Source organism: Eretmochelys imbricata, chromosome 14 (genome assembly GCF_965152235.1).
Source record: "Eretmochelys imbricata isolate rEreImb1 chromosome 14, rEreImb1.hap1, whole genome shotgun sequence".
In the NCBI taxonomy this organism is placed as follows: Eukaryota; Metazoa; Chordata; order Testudines; family Cheloniidae; genus Eretmochelys; species Eretmochelys imbricata.
The window spans coordinates 39,037,466-39,065,359 of NC_135585.1; the positions used below are offsets into that span (position 1 = coordinate 39,037,466).

Consider the following 27,894-nt stretch of genomic DNA (forward strand, 5'->3'; position numbering starts at 1 on the left):
ACACAACACCCCTGCCCTCTGCTTTCCAATTCAACCAAACACCATCCTTGGTGGACCTCTAGGAACAATACCTGTTCTCCTGCCCAAAGAGATTATTCTTATTGCTTTCTATTGTGGTAGAAAAGAGTCTGCAACTGAGTTCAGGGTTGTACCAAGTGCTGCACAGACACACAGGGAGAGGCAGTCCCTGCCCCAGCTGAGATCAGGGCCCCATTGTGCTTGGTGATGCATACACAGTGAGAATCAGTCCTTCCCCAGCTGAGATCAGGGCCCCATTGTGCCTGGCACTGCATACACAGTGAGAATCAGTCCTTGCCCTAGGTGAGATCGAGGCCATGTTCCATGAGACAGGAAGTTATATGAGTTCAGTGCCTTCTGAACAAAACTATTGGACATCACAACCAAAGACTGGATTAAGTCAGTGAAGGCAGCTGTATGGGTGTTGAGAGTACCTGAAGAAGATCATGTGGATTTTATGGAAGAGTATCTCAAAGTCCAGGCCAGATTGACAGTGAAGTTCATGGCAACAGCTGACAAGCCAGATGTAGAGAAGACATTTCAGCTTCTCTTAAAAGGCGTATGGAAACAAAGTGTCCATTTGAACCAGACTTAAGGAAAATGACATTGACCACTCAGGCCTACTCATATGAGCTCCGGGAGAGAATGAGTCAGGTGAAGTGCTAAGACCCACAACAACTTCCAGACATGGATATGGTCCTGAAAGCATAGTTAGGGCTGGGGCTCCGGGATGATTCCCTCCACTGTGAGATGAAGAAGAGGTTTAAATAAGAGCCCAGTAAGAATTTCCATGAACTCCTGCCAGCTGCCATTGCATGGCCTGAATTAGAGCAAGATCCTGTGGAGGAGATGGCCAAGCCCAACCCCTGTACACGGAGTGGAGGCCTAGGTAATGCAGCTACTGGGGAAAAGGCTTTTCCCCAAACACAGTTAACACTGGAAAGTTTAAAAGAAGCTGTCCAGAAACTGGCCAGCAAACAGTGGGTGATGCTGAAAGTAATGACTGAGGTGATGAAAGGTAAAATCTCCCCTTGTACGCCAAAGGATCCCGAAGATCCCCGCTGAAGGATATCCAGGGAAGGTACATTTACTACACTTGTGAAAGGCCAGGGCATACTAGCTGAGAATGTCCCCTGAGAAGGAGACCAGAGCCCCAGGTACTCAAAACCAAAGGGGCATCAGGAATGAGTGGCCCATCTACAGTAGAAGGCCAAGTTGTGGCAGAAGGATTCCTAGGCCTGACCTTGGTGGAAAATCAGTCTGCATACAGTGCTGATAGGATCTCGGACAGTGCCAGCATATCTATGGACTTTTGTGAGTGAGCATTTGGAGACTAACTGCTGAAGTACTTATGGCCGAGGTGAAGATCAGCTGTTTGTCTGATACTGGCTCAGAAATAACCACTAAAACCGAGTTGCATTTTCAAAAATATTTGAAGGATAAGGAGCCGACCATACACCAAATACACAGTTTGTACATGTAACAGCAGTTAATGAAATGGCAACCCCAGTGGCGGGATGCCTTGAAATAGACATAGTCTATAGAGCTGAGTGTTTCTCTACCAGTAGGGCGGTAGGTGGCTTTCATCTTGGTCCATGTGGACCCTCCATTACAGCTGGTTGGGAATTTTTCAACTCAACATTTTCTTGTCAGAAAATGTTGATTCATCTAACGTGACAATTTTGGGGTGGGGGGTGGGGGTCAATATTTTTTAAGAAAAGTAAAAAAGTTTCAAAATTGTGGAAACCTCCCATTTTGACATTTAGTAAATGGAAATTTCCATCTTTCTGGTTCGAAACAACTTTTCATTTAGGAAATTAAACATTAAACAAAACATTTCAATCGACCCAAACTAATTTTTTAAAAAATTTTTGGTTCATGCAAATTTTCAAGATTTCAACTTTTTGTGCTGATTCCAGATGGGGAAAGGTTTAAAATGTCAAACAATTTCACAAGATGTGAACACGCTTTCCTACCATCTCTGTTCTACATCATTTGAGTGCCCTGCTCAAGATGGCATCAGTCCGTGAGTTATATGAGTGGAGCAGACAGGGAATTCCTGCCCAAATATCCCTCACTTTAGTAAAGTCTTCCTACAACATCTACTGGCCAGCTTGGTAACTAGAGGGCCCAGAGCTCTGTGAGTGTAATCACTTAGCTCCACACACAGTATTATTATTTATTATTTATGTTTAGCTGACAGCGCTGAGGCCCAGTCAGAAACCAGGTCCCCACTATGCCAGGCACTGAACAAACACAGAACAAAGAGACAGTTGCTGCCCGAAGGAGCTGACAATCTAAGTATAAGACAAGAGACAACAGATAGATACAGACAGATGTGGGAGCACAAAGTAACAATGAGACAGAATTGGTCAGTAAGGTGAGCAGTGGTCTCAACACACCAGGAGCTGGTTATTTGCATCAAGGCAGTACTTAGGAGACCAGGCGCCCTTGTGCTAGGCACTGTACAAATACAGAACAGAATGACTATCACAAGCTATCAGGCTGGATGCAGGAGGTCAGGTTGGATGGACCTGATAGTTTTTTCTGTCCTTAAAGGCTATGAATCTATTACTACAATTTAAAAAAAAGGAGCGGGGGCAGGGGGAGCTGGGAGGATTGGCTGGCCTAGGGTGGGGGATTGGGAATGGAATACAGGGTCTTTCCCTTCAATGGGGGTGCTGGCTCTAATCCAGCTCCAGCACAGATGGACTGGGGAATATGTTATGGGAACTTTTCTCACTTGGAGTGCTGGCTCCAATCAAGTTTTTGAGCAGGCATAGTGCTGAGTGTGGGAATGGAATATGGGGCTTTTTTAATTTTTTTATAACAAATAAAAGAAAGGGGCAGCTGACAGTAATGAATATAAATCTGAAGTTAGGAATTGTAGAAAACGGATCAGGGAAGCAAAGAGACACAAGGAGACTTAAAGACAATAAGAAAAAGTGTTTTTAAAATATGTTGGGGGGGCAGGAAGAATCTTGACAATAGTATTGGTTCATTACTAGATGGAAATGGTAGGCTTATCAATAGTAATGCAGAAAAGACAGAGTTGTTCAATAAATGTTTCTGTTCTGTATTTGGGGAAAAAATAGGAGATATAGCCTCATCATATGGTGATAACACTCTTTCCATTCCATGTACATGTACCTGCAGACCCCATCCCAGGACCAGGGGAAAACGGTCTCTCTGTTCTACACCCCTTTTACCCCCATACTCAACCCCCTGATCAACATGCTGCGGAACAAGGAGGTGCACAGGGCTCTGCGGAAAGTGCTGGGGAAGAGCCCGATCACCCAGGGGACCTGAGCTGGTGCAGTAGTTGGGCATGGAACCATCTGTACCTCTCTTGCGTTCTGTAGCTCTTCCCTGCCCATATGGACTTTTCTACCCTCTGCCCGCTTCCACTCTTCACAACTGCCCTTGCCCTCTCCCACCTCAAAGAAAAACCTGCCCTCCCCAAGCCATACAAGTCCCCTGCCCTCTTTCAACCCATGCAACCCACCAACTCCTGGGGCATGTCTACACCTAAAACTCAGCATCGGTGCAGCTGCGCTGCTATAGAGCTTTAATGGGAGAAGCGCTCTACACTGACGCAAGAGAGCTCTCCCATCAGCATAGTTAATCCACCTCCCTGAGAGGCAGTAGCTATGTTGGCAGGAGAACCTGTCCTGCTGGCATAGCCCTGTCTACTCAGGGGTTAGGTCGGTATAACTACTTCGCTCAGGGCTGTGGATTTTTATACCAATATAGCTCTGTGGTGTAGACCAGGCCTTGGAGTTCTGAGATTACACCAGGATGTCAGCTTTCATTAAAAAAAAGTTTCTCTCCATCCCACCCCCTATGGTTGGTTAGTACAGCTGGAAAGATGACACCAGAATGACCTAAAGACTCAGAAAGCAGAAGGAAAACACCAAATTTATTATTTAAAAAAAACCTTCTGATTTTAAGCCAATCTCCTGATTTTTAGGGCCTGACTCACCCTTTTGGAATGCTCTGGGCTGGCAAGACTGCATACTTCCTACCAAGAGAGGAAGACATGCTAGCCCTTCCTCCACTCATGTCTCTGCTCCTCCGGAGGGTTAGAAACTCCATTTACTGGACCACATGTCATCCATTTGTCTGGGACCCACCAGCTTAATTGTTGATTCTGAACAACTTTGGCTACGGGATTGTTCCGAGGTTAATTCAAAGAGGCCTGTTGATTTCAAGGGACATCAGATTGGCCCTCAAAGTGCATGTGACAATGGCTAAGGTTTGGGAAAGTGACAGATGATTTTGGATGATGAAAATGAGACACCTTAAAGGCACCTGATTTTCAGAAGGCAAGTGCCCAGGGCTTCCTGAAAAGCAAGCATTTAAAAATCCTGAGTCATGCTCCAAAAATCATGTCATTGTCTTTAAAATCATGAGTTTTAATTAAATTGTAACTGTTGGGTTCTTTTTCTTGGCCTCCAAAGTTCTGAGATTTAGATTGCACTTGGGTCACATTCCATGGTTTTTCTCCCTCTCTGTGGGGGCTAGAAATGTTTCTTTTAAAAATTATTTTTTAATTGTAACCACGTTCTTCCAGGAGCTGCAACTTTCAGGAGAAGACCTAGTACTGCAAGACTTTTGTTGGCAACACTGCGGTACCCAAAATCACAAGTCACTTTTGTAAATCTTGGTCCGTGCATCTCTCTAGTGGCCTGAACCCATAATGACAACAGTCTGTTACTGAAGCACAGGCAAGGGAGTTCCTCTTTTAGTTCAATCTTCACTTTATGCTCTCATGTCTCTTGGTTGAACTGGCATTTTCACTGACTTTGCTTTGTAGCTGCTGACCACACCTCTCCAACTTGAAGGCTGAGTACCTGAGTTAATAAATATGTGTAAACCACACACTTTCTGGGTATGGTGTTTTAGTAGCACTGAGAGAGAGAGAGAGAGAGAGAGAGAGAGAGAGACTGCTCTACAGCCTTACAGCTTTTAGCTCAAGCGGTAGAGGCTCATGCACTAAGCTCCAGAGGGCCCAGGTTCAATCCTGCCCACCGATGACCAGGGTCTGTTGGCATTACAGATGCCCCCAGCTTAATTTCATTCTCTGGGTTCTCTGTATTGATTGAAGTTCAGATAGCTAGTCCAGCAGGCTAGGATGCTGGATAGATAGATCATACGTGCTGACTTTTACTTTTCTCCAGGGGTGCTCCACTCCTGCTCTGCCCCAAGGCCCCATGTTCCTTCTGCCTCTTCCTGCCCCATCTCTGCCCTCTCCCCCAAGGCCCCTCCCTCACTCCACCTCTTCCCACTCTGATCCGCCCCCCCCAAAAGCCTCTGCCTGCCTGTTGCTTTCTGGTCTCCATCCTCCCCCTAACCCCTCCCTGAGCTGCCAAACATCTGTTTGGTGATGCTCCTACCAGCTGTTTGATGGCATCCCCAATCAGCTGTTAGGAGGCAGCCCTTATTATCTGATCTGGGGCATGGCCAAACTGGTCGATTAGCTGCAGCACTGAACAGCTGTGGCTTGTGGGTGCTTAATGTGGGTTTCCCTTCCCCCCTGGGGTGCCACTTGAAACTGGGGTACCACTGAGCCAGCCTGACCCACCAGCCTGGGCTCCCTTTACACTGTACTGCTGTGCAGCCTGCCAAGCCCTCCTTTAGGCTTCAGACTGCACTTTAGCAGTACACATACAGGTAGTCACATACGCAGCTGTGGAAAAACACAGACGTTGAAATCAGTTTTGCATGGGAAGGCTCAGCTAAGTAACTTCCAGTACTCAAGTGCACCCCTCCTCTAGAGGGTAAACCCAAAATTATACCGTCTTGCGCTACATGGAGATCTGTACAGTGTAAGCTCATGAAATTCGCCCCCTCCCTCAATGTGGAGGAAGGTATGCAACAGCTTTTGCCCCAAAGTAATATTTTCCACACACTGGTCTTAGACAAAACAAAACAAGTTTATTAATGACAAAAGGTAGATTTTAAGTGATTATAAGGAAAAGCAAACAGATCAAAGCAGATTACCTAGCAAATAAAACAAACACGCAATCTAAGCTTAATATACTAAAGAAATTGGATATTGTGATGGGGCAAGGCCAGATGGCTATAGAAAAGTAGTGGGAGATAGATATATTAGCTCCAGGCTAAACAAATCCCTGGTACCAGGATAAGTTAAACGGCAGCTGCTCCAGGTCAATTAAGACACCTGGGGCCAACTAAAGAACTTTCCAGAAGTCAGGGAGAATGCTAGGTTGATTGGGACACCTGAAGCCCATCAGGGACTGGCTGAAACTAGTTAAAAGCCTCCCAGTTAGTCAGGTGGGTGCAGATGTCAGGAGCTGTGGGAGGAAGCTGCGCTGTTGGAGAGACTGAGCAGTACACACCATATCAGGCACAAGGAAGGAGGCCCTGAGGTAAGGGTGAAGTGGAGCTTGAGGAAGTGGGGGCTGCTGTGGGGAAATAGCCCAGGGAATTGTACGTGTCATGTTTCTAAAAGGTTGGCTACCATAGCTGATACTATTAGGGTCCCTGGGCTAGAGCCTGGAGTAAAGGTTGGGCCTGTGCTCCCCCCTTTCCCCCCTCCCCCCGATAAATCACTGAGACTGGGAGACAACCGAGACTGTGCAAGGGAGGATAGCTTCTCCTCATCTCCCTCACTGGTTTATGATGAAAATGGCTCAGTAGACTGTGACCCTTGTCTCTAGAGAGAGGAGGGTTACGTGGAGGGTCACAGTGAGCCTCTGAGGCTAGCGAAATCTGCCAGGAAATGCTGGACCGAAGGAGACAAGGACAGAGCTTTGTCACAATATGTGTAGCAAATTCACACCCTACATGTTGTTTAGGCAGATTGCAGAGATTCCTGAAGGCAAGCTACACTTGCTTACAGCTTAAAACCCCAGTTATTCCTTTCACAGGCTAGACAACCCTCTAGCCTGGGTTCAGCCTTACTCCCCTAATTCAGTCTTTTTGTTTCTCCAGGTTTTCCAGCAGTCACCTTTCTTGGGCGGGGAATCAGTGAAGAACGAACTATGATGATGTCACTCCCCTGCCTTAAATAGCTTTAACATATGGCAGGAACCCTTTGTCTCCCAGTTTGATTCCCACACCCGGTCAGTGGAAAAATACGAGTATTATCATGGAGTCCAGTGCCAGGTTACTTGGTCACATGTCCCTGTAGGGCCACCACATCCATGCTGTTTCCAGAATCCCCAGAAAGGCTTACCAGTGGGAGATTAGCATCTTTTAAGACCTATTATTCTCCCTAATGATCCTTCCCCCAGCCAGCCATCTAGACTTATGTCATTCTGTCTAGTGGGTGTTCCGCAGGTGTAAACACACTTGTAATAGATGCATAGACAATCTTCCTAACTTCAGATACCAAAATGATATATGCTTACAAGTAGGATAATCATATTCAGTAAATCATAACCTTTCCAAAGATATCTCACATGCCTTATCCTGCACAAAATACATCATGGTTATGCCATACTCATATCATAATAATATTACTATGAAGAATATGGGCACTAATGCCACACTGAGCTCCCAATTTTTTTCTCATGGGTGTTCCCACCCAGAGCACCCACGGAGTCAGCGCCTCCATGCCGAGATTTCAGAGGGAGGAAGTGGGTGAGGTAATATCTTTTATTGGACCAACTTGTGTTGGTGAGAGACACAAGCTGTCTAGCTACATCGAGAAGTTGGTGCATTAATACATACATAGATAGATAGCATTTAGGATCTAAACCAGTGGTTCCCAAACTGGGGTTCGTGAACCCTTGCGGGTTCATAGAATCATAGAATATTATGGTTGGAAGAGACCTCAGGAGGTCATCTAGTCCAATCCCCTGCTCAAAGCAGGACCAACACCAACTAAATCATCCCAGCCAGGGCTTTGTCAAGCCAGGCCTTAAAAACTTCTAAGAATGGAGATTTCACCACCTCCCTAGGTAACCTATTCCAGTGTTTCACCCTCATCCTAGTGAAACAGTGTTTCCTAATTGTTAGGATATAGATATTCAGGCCTGTCTGCAAAGGCCTATACTTTAAGAATTTAGGTGTATTCTTATCACTTGGCTAGTTATAGAGGTATAAAAGAGAGAATCAAAATCACTGTCTGACTGGATAAGGCCTTTTCTCACTGTGACAGTCTGAGGCCCTGTGCTTAGGCTAAGGCCTCTGGCTAAGCAGCAGAGGCAGCCATAAGCTGGGAAGTGAATGGTCACCTCCTCACATTCCAACCTAGTTACATTGAAATAAGGTGCTATTGGGCTGTTAGGAATACAATCCTCTCCTGATAATGCCTATCACCTCCAGAGAAAGGGAAGTGCCTAGAAGATGTAAAAGGAAACTTAGTTTGACAACATCCTGTCTGGTAAGAACTCACTTATCAATAGCAGGGGTGTGAAATCCTCTTTTCTTTGTTGTTCTATCATCATAGTCTCCACTTCCCTATTGTTTGTCTGTATAACCTCTGTCTGGTTGTGTGATTGTTTTTGTCTGCTGTATAATTAATTTTGTTGGTTGTAAACCAATTTAAATAATGTTTTGCTAAGGGGGGACTGGGACTGGGGGTGGGGGATTGGAATCATATTTTGCTAAGGGCGGGGGGAGAATAGGAACAGGGAATGGGAACAGGGACATACACCAGGCTCTGTGGTGTCAGAGCTGGGAAGGGGGACACTAAGGAAGGAAATTGGAATCATGCTTGCTGGAAGTTCACCCCAATAAACATCGAATTGTTTGCACCTTTGGACTTTGGGTATTGTTGTTCTCTGTTCATGAAAGAAGGACCAGGGAAGTGAGTGGGTGAAGGAATAAGCCCTTAACACTAATATCCAACCTAGACCTCCCCCACTGCAACTTGAGACCATTACTTCTTGTTCTGTCATCTGCCACCACTGAGAACAGCCTAGCTCCATCCTTTTTGGAATCCCCCTTCAGGTAGTTGAAGGCTGCTATCAAATCCCCCCTCACTCTTCTCTTCTGCAGCCTAAATAACCCCAGTTCCCTCAGCCTCTCTTCGTAAGTCATGTGCCCCAGCCCCCTAATTATTTTCGTTGCTCTCCGCTGGACTCTCTCCAATTTGTCCACATCCCTTCTGTAGTGGGAGAACAAAACTGGACGCAGTACTCCAGGTGTGGCCTCACCAGTGCTGAATAGAGGGGAATAATCACTTCCCTCGATCTGCTGGCAATGCTCCTGCTAATAAAGCCCAATATGATACTGGCCTTCTTGGCAACAAGGGCACACTGCTGACCCCTATCCAGCTTCTCATCCACTGTAATCCCCAAGTCCTTTTCTGCAGAACTGCTGCTTAGCCGGTCGGTCCCCAGCCTGTAGTGGTGCTTGGGATTCTTCCTTCTGAAGTGCAGGACTCTGCACTTGTCCTTCTTGAACCTTATCAGATTTCTTTTGGCCCAATCCTCCAATTTGTCTAGGTCATGCTGAACCCTATCCTTACCCTTCAGTGTATCTACCTCTCCCCTTAGCTTAGTATCATCTGTGAACTTGCTGAGGGTTCAATCCATCCCATCATCCAGATCATTAATAAAGTTGTTGAATGAAACGGGCCACAGGACCGACCCCTGGGGCACTCCGCTTGATACCGGCTGCCAACTAGATATCAAGCTGTTGATCACTACCCATTGAGCCTGACAATCTAGCCAGCTTTCCATCCATCTTATTGTCCATTCATCCAATCCATACTTCTTTAACTTGCTGGCAAGAATACTGTGGGGGACTGTATCAAAAGCTTTGCTAAAGTCAAGATATATCACATCCACCGCTTTCCCCATATCCACAGAGCCAGTTATCTGATGATAGAAGGCAATCAGGTTGGTCAGGCATGACTTGCCCTTAGTGAATCCACTTTGACTGTTGCTGATCACCTTCCTCTCCTCCAAGTGCTTCAAAATGGATTCCTTGAGGACCTGCTCCATGATTTTGCCAGGGACTGAAGTGAAGCTGACCGGTCTGTAGTTCCCTGGGTTCTCTTTCTTCCCTTTTTTAAAGATGGGCACTATATTTGCCTTTTTCCATCCGTTCAGGATCTCCCCCAATTGCCATGAACTTTCAAAGATAATGGCCAATGGCTCTGCAATCACATCAGCCAACTCCCTCAGCACCCTTGGATGCATTAGATCTGGACCCATGGACTTGTGCATGTCCAGCTTTTCTAAATAGTCCTTAACTTGTTCTTTCACCACTGAGGGCTGCTCACCTCCTCCCCATACTGTGTTGCCCAGTGCAGCAGTGTGGGAGCTGACCTTGCCTGTGGAGACCGAGGCAAAAAAAGCATTGAGCACTTCAGCTTTTTCCACATCACCTGTCACTAGGTTGCCTTCCTCATTCAGTAAGGGGCCCACATTTTCCCTGACCTTCTTCTTGTTGCTAACATACCTGTAGAAACCCTTCTTATTACCTTTCATATCCTTTGCTAGCTGCAACTCCAATTGTGCCTTGGCCTTCCTGATTACACCCCTGCATGCTCAAGCAATATTTTTATACTCCTCCCTAGTCATCAGTCCAAATTTCCCCTTCTTGTAGGCTTCCTTTTTGAGTTTAAGCTCACTGAACATTTCACTGTTAAACACGGATGGTCACCTGCCATACTTGCTGTTCTTTCTGCACATCGGGATGGTTTGTTCCTGCACCCTCAATTCAGGCAATACTTTCCAGCTATGTCAGGTGATAATGACTGGATTCGCAACCCCTTTGATGATACCACTTTCTCAATGCAGATATTGAGCATTGAGGAAAAAGAGAAATTGATTGAGATCTCCTGTGATTATGAAATGAAAAGGAATTTCAGAAGTCTGTCATTAATCACTCTTTGGCTGAGTTTAAGAAACGAGTACCCCCTGCTGGCCGAAAAAGCTACTATAGTTTTGTTAAAAGAAAAGGAGTACTTGTGGCACCTTAGAGACTAACCAATAAGCTTATGCTCAAATAAATTGGTTAGTCTCTAAGGTGCCACAAGTACTCCTTTTCTTTTTGCGAATACAGACTAACACGGCTGTTACTCTGAAACCTATAGTTTTGTTACCATTTACCCTTTGGCTGAGTTTAAGAAAGGAGAACCCCCTGCTTGCCGAAAAAACTACTATAGTTTTGTTACCATTTTCAACAACATACTTATGCAAGAAAGCATTTTCCTCGTTTGCATATCTGAAAACCAAATGCAGAAGAATGAGTTTAAGCTTTATTGTAGTTGTGTGTTGTTTGCCTGGACTGCTCAAGGTCTGAATGCTTGTGGGAGGAACTCTTTATTTGAATTGGCTTCTTAAATACCTTCATGCTGTTTCACATCTGGTACTCCTTGATGAAACATGTGGGAGGCTTAATTGAAGTGATATGAATTACAAAAGTGAAATCTTGGAAGAGTGTTGCCGTTTTCATAATGTAATAAAATTAATAATGTAATGATAAATAATAATGTAATAATAAATAGTGTGTAATAAGCATGTTATAAAAAACCCAAAATATTTGAAAGATCACTGGTTCTATAATTTATGCTCAGGTAAGGGAGAAAATCCCTGGAAATATTCAGTTTTAGGGGAGGATTCGTGAGATTTGATATTTTCTTGAAAGGGGTTTGCGGGTTGTTAAAGTTTGGGAATGACTGATCTAGACAGACAGGTAGTCACTTAATTTATTTTTAAGTCTGGAAAGTGGCCAGTTATTTGCGCAGCACAGACACCTAAATGGAACAGTATACTAGGATATAGACATGTCTCATCGGGTCCCCTTGACCTGGGGCTGGATTAGAGCCAGAGCCCCCTAGAGGAAAAAAGGCCCCATATCCCATTCCTAGATCACAGCTAAGCTCATGGTTTTGAAAACGTCTGAGCATGAGGAAATTCAGCACCCATGACTGATGGTTTTACACTGGAGGTGAGGGAGGGAAAGATCAGTGGCACTGAACAGCATGGTCTTGTTTTTTGTAGAGGTATCATTCCCTACAGTGTAAGTGAATCACGGGCTGACAGGGGTTAGTAAGAAATTTCCCGGCTGTCCACTCGGTGTGTGTTGACACTTCCTTTGATGCTGGGCCATCGTTGGAGCTGGGGGCTAGATGTCCCCAGGTGGGATCCAGCTTGGGGACTGGTATGTTCCTGTTAGATATCTTTGTGCCGCGCTCCTCCGCAGCATGTGGAATGCACCCTGAGGTTGGGTTCCTCTTGACACACTTCGATTCACTTCTCAGTCTGGCACAGAAAAAAATGTCAGTGGCCTGTCTGGCCCCGCTGTAAGATCATCAAGATTGTGTCACAAATAGCAAGCATCTTTAATATAAAACAGATTTCCCCAGACATGAGTGGAAGCCAATGTGCTAACAGTGCCTGGTGCGCTGCGTCCCGACGCCTAATGAAGAGACCTGGGGCAACAGCACCCTGCTCCCAGCGGGCCCTAACTCCTCAGGAGGCGCGCGGAACCAGGCAGCTCCCAGAGCTTTCTCTGTTGCAGGCAGGGATTGGGACTCTCTGCACAGAGCTGCCATGGATCTCATTGAGGTGACACATTGGAGAGTCCAGGGCTCACCAGCTAAGGGCTGGGACAAAAAGGAGAGAGGCTTGACCGAGATCACAGAAATGAACCATCAGGGAAGTGTCCTGCCCAATGCCTGTGCCAGACAAATTACTGGCCAGTTACTCCAGAACCCCATACCCCCCTGCCACAGATCAGTGGCCAGCTAGTTCAGTACCCCATACCCCCCTGCCGCAGATCACTGAACAGTGACTCCAGAACCCCATACACCTCTGCCCCAGATCACTGGTCAATTACTCCAGTACCCCTGTCATAAATATGAAGGGAAGGGTAACCACCTTTCTATATACAGTGCTATAAAATCCCTCTTGGCCAGAGGCAAAACCCTTTCACCTGTAAAGGGTTAAGAAACTAAGATAACCTTGCTGGCACCTGACCCAAAATGATTTGATGACTCAGGAGCAATTCCTGAATATGTCCAAGGAAGATATAAAACAGTGTTTATGGGATAAGAAAATGGACTCAGCAGAAAGTATTGCTTCTTATGCTGATCAATACGAGCAGTCCCAGACTGCCAGAGAGGTGGGCCAAACTGGAACAAAACGGATGGAGGGAGGAGAGAGAAACAACCCTGGTCATAGTTGGAGCGGATACCAGAAGGGACACACTCTGACCACACCCTACTACCGGGGGCAGCCCTATGCCCCAACTACACCCCAAGGAACACTCCAGTCACCTTATCATCCCACCACACCGTTCTCCAGAAACTCACCTCGCCCCAGTGACCCGTCAGCTGGATGATGTTTTAAATGTGACGAGACGGGGCATGTAAAGGCCAACTGCCCCAAGAACAACAACAGATTACAGTTCATAACACCAGAATCACACCAGAGGTCCTCAGGCCCAGATACCTCCCAGATACCCTCAGAGCAGAGGGAAACTGTGAGTATGGGCGGGAAGAAGGTCTTCATGTGGAGGGACACCGGAGCACAAGTGTTGGCTATCCATGCTTTCTAAGTGGACCTCAATTTAATCGACCCAGAGGTCCAAGTGATGATTCAACCCTTCAAGTCAAACTCTTTTGACTTGCCTACAGCCAAGTTGCCGGTCCAGTACAAGGGCTTGTCAGGAATGTGGACGTTTGCAATCTATGATGATTATCCCATCCCCATGCTGTTGGGGGAAGACTTGGCCAATCGTGTGAAGCAAGCCAAGAGGGTGGGAATGGTCACTCGCAGCCAGGCTAAGCAAGCTGTCACACCTAGCTCTGTTCCGGAAACGTCTACCAGGACCCGGTCAGAGGTGGTGGAACTGGACCCCATGCCAATGTCTGCAACAGCAGTAGTGGATCCAGTCCCAGAGACCCAGACAAAGCCAGTCTCAGAACCGGAACCAGCAGAACAACCAGCACCAGACCCATTGCCAGCACTGAATCCAGTACTTGCAACCCCAACACCAGAGGGCCCCATCAAACCTGCACCCAGAGCAGCAGATAACCCTACACAAAAGGCTCAGCCAGAGCCTGAACCCCAACATAGTGCACCAGCGGAGAGCGGTTCACAGTCAACGGAAACAGCCCCATCCCCTACATCGCTTCCAGAGGGACCAAGCCCAGGTCCACAATCCAATGAGGAACTGATGTTTTCAGCATCAAGGGAACAGATCAAGACAGAACAGGAAGCAGATGAAAGCCTCCAGAGAGCTTGGACAGCAGCACGGAGCAACCCACCTCCTCACAGCTCTTCTAATCAATGCAGGTTTGTTGTAGAAAGAGGACTTTTATACAAGAAAACTCTTTCTGGTGCACACCAGGAAGACTGGCATCCTCAGAGACAGTTGATAGTTCCAGCTAAGTACCGGGTAAAGCTCTTAAGCTTAGCCCATGATCATCCTAGTGGCCATGCTGGGGTGAACAGAACCAAAGACAATTAGGAAAAGTCACTCCACTGGGAGGGAATGGGCAAGGATATTTCTACCTATGTCCAGTCTTGTCAGATGTACCAAAGAGTGGGAAAACCCCAAGACCAGGTCAAAGCCCTTCTCAAGGCACTGCCCATCATTGAGGTTCCATTTCAGCAAGTAGCTGTGGATATTCTGGGTCCTTTTTCAAAAAAGACACCCAGAGGAAAGCAGTACATACTGCCTTTCATGGATTTTGTCACCTGATGGCTGGAAGCAGTAGCTCTAAGCAACACCAGGGCTAAAAGTGTGTGCCAGGCACTAACAGACATTTTTGCCAGGGTAGGTTGGCCCTCCGACATCCTTACAGATGCAGGAACTAATTTCCTGGCAAGAACTATGGAAAGCCTTTGGGAAACTCATGGAGTGAACCACTTGGTTGCCACCCCTTGCCACCATCAAACAAATGGCCTGGTGGAGAAGTTGAATGGAACTTTGGGGGCCATGATATGTAAATTCATAAATGAGCACTCCAATGATTGGGACCTAGTGTTGCAGCAGTTGCTCTTTGCCTACAGAGCTGTACCACATCCCAGTTTAGGGTTTTCACCATTTGAACTTGTATATGGCTGCGAGATTAAGGGGCCATTACAGTTGGGTGAAGCAGCAATGGGAGGGGTTTACACCTTCTCCAGGAACTAACATTCTGGACTTTTAACCAAACTACAAACTACCCTCCGAACCTCTTTAGCCCTTGCTAAAGAAAACTTTCAGGATGCTCAAAAAGAGCAAAAAGCCTGGTATGATAAACATGCCAGAGAGCAGTCCTTCAAAGCTCCAGGCCCATAAAATGGAAGCATCGTGGGAAGGGCCATTCACAGTCCAAGAGCACCTAGGAGCTGTTAATTATCTCATAGCATTCCCCACCTCCAACCGAAAGCCTAAGGTATAACATATTAATTCTCTAAAGCCCTTATATTCCAGAGAATTAAAGGTTTGTCAGTTTACAGCCCAGGGAGGAGAGGACGCTGAGTGGCCTGAAGGTGTCTGCTACGAAAAAAAGTGCTGGTGGCGTGGAAGAGGTAAACATCTCCATGACCCTTGGGCGTATGCAGCGACAGCAGATCAAGGAGCTGTGCACTAGCTACGCGCCAACGTTCTCAGCCACCCCAGGACTGACTGAACAGGCATACCACTCCATTGACACAGGTAATGCTCACCCAATTAGAGCCCAACCTTACCAGGTGTCTCCTCAAGCTAAAACTGCTATAGAACAGGAGATCCAGGATATGCCACAGATGGGTGTAATCTACCCCTCCAGCAGTGCATGGGCATCTCCAGTGGTTCTAGTTCCCAAACCAGATGGGGAGATACATTTTTACGTGGACTACCGTAAGCTAAATGCTGTAACTTGCCCAGACAACTGTCCAATGCCACGCACAGATGAACTATTGGAGAAACTGGGACGGGCCCAGTTCATCTCTACCTTGGAATTAACCAAAGGGTACTGGCAGGTACCGCTAGATGAATCCGCCAAGGAAAGGTCAGCCTTCATCACACATGTCGGGCTGTATGAATTTAATGTGCTCCCTTTCGGGCTGTGGAATGCACCCACCCCCTTCCAAAAACTTGTAGATGGTCTCCTAGCGGGATTGGGAGAATATGCAGTCGCCTACCTTGACGATGTGGCCATATTTTTGGATTCCTGGGCAGAACATCTGGAACATCTACAAAAAATTTTCGAGCACATAAGCGAGGCAGGACTAACTGTTAAGGCTAAGAAGTGTCAAATAGGCCTAAACAGAGTGACTTACCTTGGACATCAGGTGGGTCAAGGAACTATCAACCCCCTACAGGCCAAAGTGGATGCTATCCAAAAGTGGCCTGTCCCAAAGTCAAAGAAACAGGTCCAATCCTTCTTAGGCTTGGCTGGATATTACAGGCGATTTGTACCGCAATACAGCCAAATTGCTGCCCCACTGACAGACCTAACCAAAAAGAAACAGCCAAATGCAGTTCAGTGGACTGAGAAGATTCAGAAGGCCTTTAACCAGCTGAAAGCGACACTCATGTCTGACCTGTGCTAAGGGCCCCAGACTTTGACATCTCGTTACCACAGATGCTTCCGACCGTGGTGTGGGAGCAGTTTTAATGCAGGAAGGACCGAATCAAGAGTTCCATCCTGTCGTGTTTCTCAGCAAGAAGCTGTCTGAGAGGAAGAGCCACTGGTCAATCAGTGAAAATGATTGTTACGCCATTTTCTATGCTCTGGAAAAGCTACACCCATACATTTGGGGACGGCATTTCCACCTGCAAACTGACCATGCTGTGCTACAGTGGCTTCGTACCACCAAGGGAAATCACAAAAAACTTATTCGGTGGAGATTAGCTCTCCAAGATTTTGATTTCAACATACAACACATCTCAGGAGCTTCTAACAAAGTGGCTAATGCACTCTCCCATGAGAGTTTCCCAGAATCAAATGGTTAAAATCATCCTTGGGATGTGGAAAATATTATTAGTCTTTATACAGTTAGTAGTATATTTAGAGGTGCATGTGTCTTATTAACTCTGTTTTCTCCTTGAGCTCTAGGAAGAAATCACAGCCAGTGTTTCACCCTATCTGTGATTTGGGGGGCGGGTTATAAATATAAAGGGAAGGGTAACCACTTTTCTTGATACAGTGCTATAAAATCCCTCTTGGCCAGAGGCAAAACCCTTTCACCTGTAAAGGGTTAAGAAGCTAAGATAACCTTGCTGGCACCTGACCCAAAATGACCAATGAGGGGACAAAATACTTTCAAATCTGGAGTGGGGGAACAAAGGGTTTGTCTGTCTGTGTGATGCTTGTGCCAGGGAACAGATCAAGAAGGCAGCCTTACAACTCCTGTTAAGTTAGTAAGTAATCTAGCTAGAAATGCATTAGATTTCCTTTTGTTTAATGGCTGGTAAAATAAGCTGTGCTGAATGGAATGTATATTCCTGTTTTTGTGTCTTTTTGTAACTTAAGGTTTTGCCTGGAGGGATTCTCTATGTTTTGAATCTGATTACCCTGTAAGGTATTTACCATCCTGATTTTACAGAGGTGATTCTTTTACCTTTTCTTTAATTAAAATTCTTCTTTTAAGAACCTAATAGATTTTTCATTCTTCTTAAGATCCAAGGGTTTGGGTCTGTGTTCACCTGTACAAATTGGTGAGGATTTTTATCAAGCCTTCCCCAGGAGAGGGGTGAAGGGTTTGGGGGGATATTTTGGGGGAAGACGTCTCCAAGTGGACTCTTTCCCTGTTCTTTGTTTAATACGCTTGATGGTGGCAGCATACGGTTCAAGGACAAGGCAAAGTTTATACCTTGGGGATGTTTTTAACCTAAGCTGGTAAGAATAAGCTTAGGGAGTCTTTCATGCAGGTCCCCACATCTGTACCCTAGAGTTCAGAGTGGGGAAGGAACCTTGACCACCCCATACACCCCTGCCTCAGATCACTGGCCAGTTACTCCAGTGCCCAAACACCTCTGCCTCAGATCACTGGTCAGTTACTCCAGTACCCCGTACACCCCTGCCTCAGATCACTGGCCAGCTAGTTCAGTACCCCACGCACCCTGCCCCAGATTATTGTCCAGTTACTCCCATTTGCTATCCATCTGTTCATCCATCTCTCTTTCTCTCCCTCTGGATCCTTCTATCCATCTACCTCTCCCTCCTTCCATCCTGCTACCCATCCATCTCTCTGATCTATCCTCTCTTTATTGCTGTTTTTATCCATCCTTCTCTCTGCCTTTCTTTCTGTCCTAACAATTCACCTCTCTCTTCCTCTCTTTCTCATCCATCCACTCTCTCTCCATCCCTCTCCCTATAACCATCTCTCTCTGTCTCCTCCCCATCTCTGGATTTTATTCATTCCATTACTGTGGACTCTGGGCTTCTAGGAGACCCTGCCAGTTGAGAGGCGCAGGGTATCCCTCCCAGCATGGGGCAACCTGTCTCCAGGTACTTCACTCACACACCGAGAGGGCTAGGTCCCTGGTATGAGGGGTATTCTGTGACCATGTGACATGGCTCTGAACATCCAGTTTGCTCTATTCCCCTCCTTTTGAGACACATTCCAGAGCCCCAGAAGAGAGTGGGGCAACACCTACAGCCTCAGGGTTTCCAGAGCCAGATGCAGATGGCGCCGCCAAACAGCAGGGGGCAAAGTTAGCTGGTCTCCCTGAGCCCAGAGACCCCTGACCACGGAGACTCTTAGTGTAGACCCAGAGACCCTGGTCTACACTAGCGGGGTGGGGATCGATCTAAGTTATGCAACTTCAGCTATTCAGATCCACAGCTCGGGGCTGCTTTGTCCCAGGCCCTCGGGAGCTCAGGGGAGCAGGGACTCCAGACTCTGCCCTGGCATTGGAACATCTGAACCGCCTGGAGCTGTTCAGGAGTTATACCAATAAAGTAAAAACCAGCAGGATCTTATTAAAGGGAATAAGGCAAAATGCCACATTTATTGTGAATACAGAAAGAATCATAGTAGGCAGTTAGTTATAGCTATAACATTCCATTCAATTTCATATTTATTCACACATTCAGTCATACACACACACACACACAGGTTCTGCAAGGTTATTATCATAGTTACCAGCCTTAGAGTTGCTTGTGCCAAGCCACTGGCCAGGTGGCCTGGACACGAGGAGGGAGCAGGGCCTTGTCAGATGCTCATCTGATGCTCCTGGAAGTTGGTTTGCAGAATCAGACCCCAAAGTTCTCAGTTTCTAGAATCCATTTTAATAGGAATTTATTCCTATGCCAGTCTATGGGAATTGCTTCATCATGGTGTTGCTGAATCAATCAGCAGATGGCACGTTCCTGGTGGCTCCATGGTGCCAGATGTTATCTTGTTCTTCGGTTCTCCCATTCTTGAGGCTGTTGGGTGGATTCCAGCCTGCCCTCCGGGGGTCCACTGGTTGTCTCCACTCTCCGCATTCTTTGGCCGATCGACACTGAACTCCTAGACTGGCACCTCCCTGATCATTCATTTATTATCCATACCAAGCATCCATCCACATACATCCTCTATCTCTATTTTAATCACAATTGTTAACAAAACGAGATAAATATAACAAAAGGGCAGGGAGTCTCTGTGTGTTGTTTCTGTTGTTACAAAGTATCACTTTGAGTCTCTCTCTGCAAATAGTTGTTGTTACCAAGTATTGCTTTGAGTACAGACTCTGTCTTAGGATGTACTAACACAATTAGCAGCTTGAAAGTTTCACACAGAGAGGGAGAGAAACAGTAAACCTGTCAGTAAAACCAAGAGACCAAAAACCAAGAGACCTCTTAATTAGTAATACCCTGGAATTTAAACTATGGGGAGCCAAACTCATTTGTGATTTTAATACAGAACTTTTTAAATATGATCCAACACAGGCAGGAGGGATCTGAAGAGAGCACAGCTGGAGATGAATCAGAGAATCATAGAATCATAGAATCTCAGGGTTGGAAGGGACCCCTAAGGTCATCTAGTCCAACCCCCTGCTCGAAGCAGGACCAATTCCCAGTTAAATCATCCCAGCCAGGGCTTTGTCAAGCCTGACCTTAAAAACTTCTAAGGAAGGAGATTCTACCACCTCCCTAAGTAACGCATTCCAGTGTTTCACCACCCTCTTAGTGAAAAAGTTTTTCCTAATATCCAATCTAAACCTCCCCCACTGCAACTTGAGACCATTACTCCTCGTTCTGTCATCTGCTACCATTGAGAACAGTCTAGAGCCATCCTGTTTGGAACCCCCTTTCAGGTAGTTGAAAGCAGCTATCAAATCCCCCCTCATTCTTCTCTTCTGCAGGCTAAACAATCCCAGCTCCCTCAGCCTCTCCTCATAAGTCATGTGTTCTAGACCCCTAATCATTTTTGTTGCCCTTCACTGGACTCTCTCCAATTTATCCACATCCTTCTTGTAGTGTGGGGCCCAAAACTGGACACAGTACTCCAGATGAGGCCTCACCAATGTCGAATAGAGGGGAACGATCACGTCCCTCGATCTGCTCGCTATGCCCCTACTTATACATCCCAAAATGCCATTGGCCTTCTTGGCAACAAGGGCACACTGCTGACTCATATCCAGCTTCTCGTCCACTGTCACCCCTAGGTCCTTTTCCGCATGGACATGAGTCCGGGTTCTTTTCCACCACTCATTCATGATCACTGTGCTTATTACTGGGGAGGGTTCAGGAGCTGGGAAGCGGGCCATTAGAGATTGTTAGGTGCTCAGATATTGTGGTGCTGGGGACCAGACAACTATCATAGATTGGTAGGTTTGGTTAGGGTTGGAATCTGTCTTACCCAGGGCCCCTAACCCACAAACTTATGTAGGGATAACTTTCCACAGGTGAGTAGTTAATCACCTGGGTACGCGTCTTCAGGACTGGATCCAGTGTTTGTAAAGTGTTGTGTAAACCTGTTGTCCCTTGAGAGGCCCTGATCCTGTAAAGATTTATGCATGTGCTTAACTTAAGCCCACAGGCAGTCCTGCTGACATCAATTGGATGTGGTTTGGATAAAGGAGATTAAGGCATGTAGGCAGCATAGGCCAAATTTATAAAGGGATTTAGGTGGCTACAGATGCAGATGGGTGCTAGGGGCCTAACTTCTATTGGAATCAATGGGAGTAAGAAAATCCTACTTGGTGCCTATCTGCATATTTAGCCCTATCTGAACCCATAATCCCCCTGAAAATCAGTTGAATTTGGGTGCATCATTCCTTAAAGCACCTTTGGAAATCCCAGCTCTAACTGCTGGTGGGATAAGGGCTAAAACATTATTAGTGGTACAGGGATTATTTAATTCCCTTCCTGCGTGTTTAGACTATGGTCCCTGTCAGTCGCACAGAGAAGTACATGCAAATAATAGATTCATGTCAACAGTGGCAGTAGAATAATAGACATGCAGGACTTGAGGGTACCTCCAGAGGTCATATGGTCCATACCCCCATATTGAGACAGGAATAAGGTTACCTAGACCACACCTGACCAGTATTTGTCCCACCTGTTCTTAAAAAACTCCCAGGATGGTATGGCATTCCGGGGTGCAATCCAGAGTAGCGAGGAGTTGTGTCACCCCTGCACTGCAACCTTGCCTGCCTCCAAATGTTTTCCTGTTGTAGAGTCCAACATGGGTCGCTCACAAGGAGTCTTCCAGCATGTGGGTCACACCCTGAGTCTGTGCATAGCCACAGCCTGGTCCAGCAACTCTTACCCCAGCAGCTTGTCCGCAAACACCAGCCACATTCTGGCTTCTACCAGCCCTGGTTACTACTTGTGGGGTGACCCCAACACATTCCTAGTACAGAATTCCCCCCCACCTCCAAGATGTGTGTTCTGCACTGCCCAGCCCTCTCCTGGACAGTTCAGATATTTTTGGTCTCTTTCCCCTGTGAGGGGATCAATATCTAACAGTTTGCGACTTTAAATGGAGTTACTCACACAATTCAGTTTAAACACAGCAATGGATCAATTTGGATTACGGAATAAAGCACCTTTATTTCACTACAAAGAGAGAGATTTTAAGCGAGTACAAGCATAAGGCATTAAAGTCAGATATGGTTAAAAGATAAAAATAAATCGCTCCCTAGTACTAAACCTTAGCAAAGCAGACTTGGCTCAAGGTGAAATCCCTTACCACATGCTCCGAGTAACATTGCTGAGCCAATTCTCAGGCCAAAATCTGCTCCCAAAGTCCTCTGAACCCTGCGTAGTATGCTGTGTACCTCTGTACCTTACCTGTAGTAAATTCACCTTTGTCCTCATGGGTTTGGGACCTTGACTGTATGTCAATTTGTTGTGCCAACCTGTACCTGTATGCCCTTTGTGTATTGTTTTGCCGGGGGTCCTATAAATTACTGTTTCCTGTTTGAGTCACTGTTTAATAAACCAGTTTGCTTTATAGTTAATCCTGTCCTCAGTTTTCTCTCCATTGATAGATGGGGTTTGGGGGAACGAGTCTGCTGGGTGGGAACTCTGAGGTGTGGAACCTAGAGCACATCCAGTTAACCATAGGCAAGATCTGAGTTCCTGGTTAACAGGGTGACCACAACACATTCCTAGTCCAAAATTCTCTCCCTGCCCCCCACAAGATGTTTGTTCTGCACTGCCCAGCCCTCTCATGGACAGTTCAGATACTTTAGGTCCGCGGTCCTGTGAGGGGAGCAATATCCAACAGTTTGCTACTTCAAATGGAGTTACTCATACAATTCAGTTTAAATGCAGTAATGGATCAGTTTGGATTCTGAAATAGAACACCTTTATTTCACTACAAAGAGAGAGATTTTAAGTGAGTACAAGTATAAGGTATTAAAGTCAGATTGGTTACAAGAGAAATAAAAATAAATCGCTTCCTAGTACTAAACCTTAGCAAAGCAGACTTGGCTCAAGGTGAAAACCCTTACCACATGCTCCGAGTAACATTGCTGAGCCAATTCTCAGGCCAAAATCTGCTCCCAAAGTCCAAAGGCTGTTTCTTTTGTCTTCTTAGGGGAAAGAGAGAGAGATGGATAGGGAGAGATACCTTGGGGTGTTTCTGCCCCTCACTTTTACTGTCCAGTCGCCCTTTGAAATGAATTTTATTGAGGGTTATGCCTAGATAAAGTACATTCCTGCTGTGAGGACAGAGACAAGGAGTCTCATGGTGAAAGATGTGCCAGGCTGTTGTTTGTTTAAATGCAGATCAGGTTGTTCCTGCCCCCCTTCCTGGCCTAAGACTGGCCACTTGAAAGGTGGTTGCCCATCAACTCTGATGACACCTGGCTAGACTCCTTTGTGTTCAAGAAACTGCTTTACCCAGACTTGTTGGGTAAATGCATTTCAGACCTAATTTCAGCTTATGTTTATTATTTTTATTATTTTTATTATGTTTATTATTTTATGTAGAATGTTGCTACACACATTTCGTCATGATAGTATTGACAAGTGAGTTATTGGTTTTCAAAGCTCTCTCCAATAGGCTTAGAGCAGCTGAGCCAATGCAGCGTTTTAAGTGTAGACTTGCCCTTAGAAGGTTTTCTTAATAGCTAACCTGAATCTCCGTTCATACAGGCTAAGCCCATTACTTCATGTCCCACCCTGGTGGACATGAAGAACCATTGCTCACCATCCTCTTTATAACAACTTTTCACATATTTGAACACTGTTTCTAGGTCCCCCTTCAGCCTTTTGTCCTCTAGACTAAACATGTCCAGTTCTTTCAACCTTTCCTCATAGGTCATGTTTTCAAAACCTTTGATTGTTTTTGTTGCTGTCCTCTGGACTCTCTCCAGTTTGTCCACATCTTTCTTAATGCATAATATATTATATTATTTATTAATTAATAGTAATAACAATTGAGATAATCACTTAGACAACCTACACACATTAAATTCTTTCAATCTTTCCATATATTTAACTCCTTTCAGCCATAGATTGTAGACAGATAGGTTGATAGATTTCAGTTTATCAGCCAGTTTTTCAAAGTGATCTAAAATGGACCCAAATAGATAGATTACCCTGTAATTTTCCGTGCCACAACAGGGGCAGAGTGCAGTTAGAAGTGCAGATTTGGGGTTTGGTCATGGGGCTTCTGACATACATCCTCCTGCAAAAAATTACCACTTAAGAATTGCCAATGCTTATAATGTTTTACTGAGCAGACCTGGGGAACAAACCAGTTGCAGAAACCACATGAAATGGACACCAGTGGACTTTCCCGGGCTCATCTAGTGTCTGGCACCAAGAACCAGATGCAAAATTGAGTGGTTACAAAGTTATTGGGTTTGGATTCTGGGTCTATAGATTGGTAGGGATGTTTGATGAAACCTCTGAAATCCAGGAAATGCAGTGTTAAATGAATGCCTCTAGGTGTCACCATAGCAATTATTCATGGTTAGTTGTTAATGTTTGATAATGAATTGACAAGTCCAATAAAATAAAAGGCAACAAAGGTAACACAGATAAATAGAAATACTTTTTAACATGACCCAAATTTAACCTGTGTTACTTATACTCCATGACATTACCCAGGGAAAGATTAGGCATTTATTCTAGATGTCGCTTCCTCACCGAGGTTGGTCTAGAGCTCCATGGTAAATTAGAAGTTGACTTAATGACATGCAATGTTTCTATGACTGCTACAAAAATTACTAATAAGATGCATGACAGTTAATGAGAGTTAATCAAAAATTTTCTAACAGATACAAAATTTGTAAATTATTTTAAGGGTCAGAGTTAAGGTTAAATTGACTTAAAAGCATTTTTCTTTGAAGTTTCTGAGATGGGCATTGCATGTTGAAATGACCTCATCACATACACTATCGAGGATTCAAATGTTTAAAGAATATATGTTCCCATGATTCAGGGTATAAGTCAGCCTCTAACTGTCTGCACTGAGGAAGAAATTTCTGTTATGGGTAGATTGTCTCATTGCCTATTCTCTGACATACATATCCTAGAACTGCCACCAACTGCCATAGCTGCACTTTACCATAACTTGTTTGAAGTATTGTTGTAGTCAGGTTGACCCCAGGATACGAGCAATGCATAGTAAGTGAGGTAATCTCTTTTATTGGACCAACTTACATTGGAGGCTTCAAAAGAAAGTTACACAATACCTTTGAAAGATGACATTGAAGAATTTAATCCAGATCCAGATGTGCCACAGGGTGGACTGAGCCCTTTATGAGGGAACTACTCCCACTCACCTTTGGCTCCTTAACAGCCTTGACAAGGCCTGACAGGGGACAGATGTTCCTGATAAAGAGCCAGCAGGGAAGGGAACAGGAGGTGGAAGCTGTGAAGTTGAGCTCCAGCTCGGAAGAGCTGGGAGTGCTGGCTTCATGAAGTGGTGACTGAGACAGAAGAAGAGCCTGGTGGTGGTAGAAGACCCCAAAGCTGAATATAAATTTTTGTGTTGTTTTGATGGGCTTTCTTTTCGGACCTGGAGGATTCTTTTGAACTGTTTCTGTTATTGAATGAGCCCCAGGCAGGGCTGCTGTTAGTCATGAGACAGACTGTGTGGATTTCTTAAGGAGTCCTGAAGAGGAGAAAGAGAGGCTAGCCACCACAGAGCTAACCTGGCCATGAGGGGGCTCTCGGGAGGCAGGGGAGCCCTGTTACAGTATCTTTTGACTGCCATCAGTTGCCACAGATCCACTGCTCTATGCTTTAATTTCTTGGCATATTATTATTACGGATAAGAATAAAACTGGAGTCATAGTTAGGAGACACAGTCACAACCAGGACCTGCACAAATAAAGAACAAAAAAGGTCCCTGTTGCAAACAGCTTACAATCTAAGCATCCATTTTCAATGACAAATGCATTTCTTGGCTCATGTATCCTACTACCCCACCAGCTGCCACAGATCAAGTTTTCCAGGACACTTTGATTCCCTGGCATATGGATCTTCCTTTGTCACTAAGTGCCACAGAATCACTTTTCTGCGACAAAGCCATTCCCTGGCAGAAGGATCCTACCTGTCACCCAATTGGCCCAGATTTTCTATGACAAAGTCACTAGTTGGAATGGTTCATTCAGAGTAAATGGGGCTGCCCTTGAATGTGACCCTCCTGTGTATGGCTGTTGGGGCACCTTTCATCTTTATCTTTGTCCCTTCTCCCTGCAGGAGGAAAGAGGGAACGGGAGCTCCCAGTGGGAGTTCATCCTATAGGGGGGTCTCTGACCAACCACACCTGGAGATGCTGCTTTTCCTGGTTTTCCTGGTCTTGTACGTCCTGAACCTGGTGGGGAACCTGGCCATCATCGTCACCTTGTGTCTGGAACCCAGTCTCCACACCCCTATGCTTTTCTCCTTCAGCAACCTCTCTTTCCTGGACCTTTGCTACACCACCAGCACTGTATTCCTCAGATGCTGGTGAACTTCCGCAGCGCCCACAAGTCCATCACCTGGGCTAGCTGCATATCCCAGCTCTACATCTTCCTCTAGCTGGCAGGCACCGAGTGCTTCCTGCTGACCGTCATGGCCTACGACTGCTACGTCTCAATCTGTCAGCCGCTGCGCTACACAATCATCATGAGTCGCCGCCTCTACCAGCACATGGCAGCCACCGTCTGGTTGTGCAGCTTCTGCAACTCCATCCTGCAGACCATCCTGACGGTGCGGCTGCCCCGGTGCGTCCGGAACTGGGTCGGCCACTTCTTCTGTGAGGTGCCGGCCCTGCTCAAGCCGGCCTGTGTCGACACCCCTGCCAATAAGGCCCTGGCATTTGCTGTCTGTGGTCTCTTCCTGATGGTGCTGCCTTGCCTCATCCTGGTCTCCTTCAGCTACATCGTCACCGCCGTTCTGAGGATTCTCTCGGCCCAGGGCAGGCTCAAGGCCTTCAACACCTGCTCCTCCCACCCGGCTGTGGTGTCGCTCTTCTACGGCACACCCATTTCCACATATCCACAGCCTCTGTCCAGCTACTCCCAGACCGGATCAAGATGGTCTCCCTCTTCTATCCCATCATCGATCCCATGCTTAACCCCCTGATCTACACGCTGAGGAACAAGGAGGTGCACAGGGCCCTAAGGAGGGTGCTGGGGAGGCTATTCTGGAGAAAGAGAACATGAGCCAGAGAAATGAGTTGGGACTGGCTGGCTTGTCTGCATTTTAATCTCTCTGATCATGTCCACACATTGTACTGGGACTGGGAAACCAGAGGTCACTCACCATGAGCCCCAGAAGTCAGAAGAGCATGAAAAAGATGGTGTTGGTCACCACACTGTGTCCTTCCTTGGATCCATCCACGAACAAAGTTGGCTCTGCATGGAGAAGAGTGAGCGATGTGGGCATCTGAGAGTCATCTCTCTGCACCAGATCCAGCCAGCGCAGACCAGAAATACACCTACTATACAATCCCTCCGATTGAATATTGATCTAAAAACCCCACCAACATTGCCCCCTCTCTATTTAATTCTCAGATATGGATCGTTTTGGTGCTTCTTCCCTCTTCCCATGTCAAACTGCAGCTACTTCGCCACCTGGGCTGGATGTTCACCAGAGTCACCATCCTGAATCAGGTGCTTCTGCTCTCATCAGTGCTCCTGCTCTTCTGGCTGTGTTGGTGGTACGGCACCGTGCCATCCACTCCTGGCAGGACCCATGTGCTCCTCCTTTCCAGCTGGCGCTAGGGCTCCACCTTTGCTGGCCAGCTTTTCAGGCAGCATCCTGAAGTCTTCCACCTGATGGAGCTGGCCAAGCATATCCGCCACCACCTTCCCGGAGGCAGCCCGGAGCTGCTGCAGGGGCCCGCCTGGAACCTGCTCCATTCCCTCTTCCGGTGTGAGGCAGCCACGCTACAGGACTTCATGCTGCAGGCCTGCTGGATGTCCCAGGTCTTCCAGCACGCGGACATCGAGAGGTCTGTGGGGTGGCAGGCCTGCTCCCAGGCCTGGAGGCACCAGCTTAGCTTCCACCAGGTGCAGCAGATCTGCAAGACGGCCATGGAGGTCTTTGTGTATGGGCTCAGAGGAGGAGTGGAGGGATCTAGTACTTCCTAG

General features: G+C 46.3%; 1 pseudogene; it reads left to right on the plus strand.

Moving 5' to 3' along the window:
• The first annotated feature begins 3,156 nt into the window (after positions 1 to 3,156).
• Positions 3,157 to 27,894, plus strand: LOC144274000 (olfactory receptor 2B8-like; annotated as a pseudogene).